This window comes from Schistocerca gregaria, unplaced genomic scaffold, assembly GCF_023897955.1.
Source record: "Schistocerca gregaria isolate iqSchGreg1 unplaced genomic scaffold, iqSchGreg1.2 ptg000409l, whole genome shotgun sequence".
Taxonomy (NCBI): Eukaryota; Metazoa; Arthropoda; class Insecta; order Orthoptera; family Acrididae; genus Schistocerca; species Schistocerca gregaria.
This window is the reverse complement of record NW_026061845.1, coordinates 307501-310000: the sequence shown is the minus strand read 5'-3', so window position 1 is coordinate 310000 and position 2500 is coordinate 307501. Positions and strand designations below refer to the sequence as shown.

Below are 2500 nucleotides of genomic sequence, written 5' to 3'. Positions count from 1 at the left end.
GACACAAATCCAACTACGAGCTTTTTAACCGCAACAACTTTAATATACGCTATTGGAGCTGGAATTACCGCGGCTGCTGGCACCAGACTTGCCCTCCAATAGATACTCGTTAAAGCATTTAAAGTGTACTCATTCCGATTACGGGGCCTCGGATGAGTCCCGTATCGTTATTTTTCGTCACTACCTCCCCGTGCCGGGAGTGGGTAATTTGCGCGCCTGCTGCCTTCCTTGGATGTGGTAGCCGTTAATCAGGCTCCCTCTCCGGAATCGAACCCTGATTCCCCGTTACCCGTTACAACCATGGTAGGCGCAGAACCTACCATCGACAGTTGATAAGGCAGACATTTGAAAGATGCGTCGCCGGTACGAGGACCGTGCGATCAGCCCAAAGTTATTCAGAGTCACCAAGGCAAACGGACCAGACGAGCCAATCCGATTGGTTTTGATCTAATAAAAGCGTCCCTTCCATCTCTGGTCGGGACTCTGTTTGCATGTATTAGCTCTAGAATTACCACAGTTATCCAAGTAACGTGGGTACGATCTAAGGAACCATAACTGATTTAATGAGCCATTCGCGGTTTCACCTTAATGCGGCTTGTACTGAGACATGCATGGCTTAATCTTTGAGACAAGCATATGACTACTGGCAGGATCAACCAGGGAGCTGCGTCAACGAGAGCTGAGCAGCCGGCCGCCCGGGAGTGTGTCCCGAGGGCCCGCGCGAACACGCAAGCGTCCGCTCAATTATTCTGCAAACAGGAGGAGGCTGAGCTCCCCTGCACGATACACCTCGAAACCCTCTCAGGTCCCGGCGGCGCGCAGCGCCGTCCTAAGTACTTGGTCGGGTTCGAGAGAGGCGCAATCGCCCGGAGATAGGCGAGTAGACGCTTTCAGTGCGAACACCCGTGCTCCCAACTGAGCTTGCCGCTGCCGACAGAGGCCCGGGAGCGTGCTGTCGTGGCATTGCCGGCGGGAAACAACACGCGCCACCTACGGTGACCGGCAGCTCCAACGCCAGCGCCACAGAAGGGCAAAGCCCCACTTGGGTGCAGAAGCGAACTCTCCCAGCACAGCGCACGCGCCAACACGTCCGCAGAGCTGCGATACAAACCACCTGCGAGAACCGCTGGGGGCGACCGAGCAGCAGACGGCGTCGCGACGCCGAGTGCCGGGCGGCGGCGCATCCTCAACGCACACAGTCCGCAATCGGACCAGCACACTGCAGATGTCCACCGCGCTTCGCACCGGGCTCGGCAGAACCCACTTTGGCCGCCTGGCGCCGCGCGCAGGGTGCGCCGGCGCATAGCTGGGACGCCAGCCGGGCCCGTCGGCCGGCGCTCCTGCCACTGGGCGCCCCCCACCAGCCGGCTGTAGTGCGTGCGCTCACGCAGCGCGCGGCCAGCACGCCGGGCGGCCCCCCCTCACCGGCCGGGGACTGTCCCGCCAAGCCACAGCCTCGTATCGCTTCATACCCACATGGCCAACTCAGGTTCGGGGGCATGGCGGGTACCGCCGAAACAACCGGTTCACAGATGTACCGATCGTCGCTATCACCGATGCACCTGCAGCGCGAACAACCGCTCAACAACTGATTTCCAGTTCATTTGCGGATCTTTGGCAGCAAACGTATACGTCAATCTACATTTGCGAAATCTACGATTCTGGCATGCCTGCATGTTATGTGTCACGACACGCTACATCAGCCCACATACACACTGCGGCATGTACACGAGAGAACACGTGGAAGATGGTCCGCGCACGTGTGCAATGTCCCTTGCGCGGTCGACTGTCAACCGGCCTCTGTAGCATGTCGCAGATGTGGAACGCGGTCCACCGTGCTATCATGTTGTGTGGGGCAATACGATTAAATAGGAAAACCCTCGTCGCTACATCAACAGACGGCTCACGCTGATTCCCGGCAGAGGGAGGAGGGGGGGGGGGGGGCCAACATGCAATACTTTCGTCCGTACCTACTTACCACATGTCTGTACGGCGTACAACAGTGCAATCTCGCTGTAATGGGGAGACGAGACAAGTAGCATCGTGCACAACATATGGCCCTTATGATTCGCCATTGTAGGGCGCAGCCGGTGTACGGTCAAGCATGTGCCACATTATGTCACTCAGTACGTAACGACGGATGATCAGTGTGGGTTACGCGTACATCAGCGGACAGTCCACACAGGCCGTACCACAACGTACACTGACTGCATCGACAACCGAATGCAACTGAACAGCTGCAAGGCTCATTTCACAAACAAACGCCTGACCGACCAGCTTGGAAGGGCAGGAGGGGAGGGCGATATTCGTTCTGTAGCGGTACACCCTTCCAGTGGTTAGCGGGACTGTGTAGAAAGTACGCAACACTCGAAAGACCTTTATGTGAGGGTACGCACCATGGCATCAAGAAATACACATGACACCAGAGGATCCAAGCAGTGAACTATGTTCAGAGGGTTGCTGTTAGGCAAAGCTACATTCCTGTGACGTTACATGTGAC

General features: G+C 57.0%; 1 non-coding gene across 1 annotated transcript in view; it reads right to left on the bottom strand.

The window, feature by feature from the left end:
* The window catches only part of LOC126311349 (small subunit ribosomal RNA), a 1893-nt gene extending 1230 nt beyond the window's left edge, over positions 1-663 (bottom strand). The window contains exon 1 of the ribosomal RNA XR_007554543.1: positions 1-663. This exon is cut by the window's left edge and continues 1230 nt beyond it. This is a non-coding gene — a ribosomal RNA (small subunit ribosomal RNA).
* Between the last annotated feature and the right edge of the window lie 1837 nt (positions 664-2500).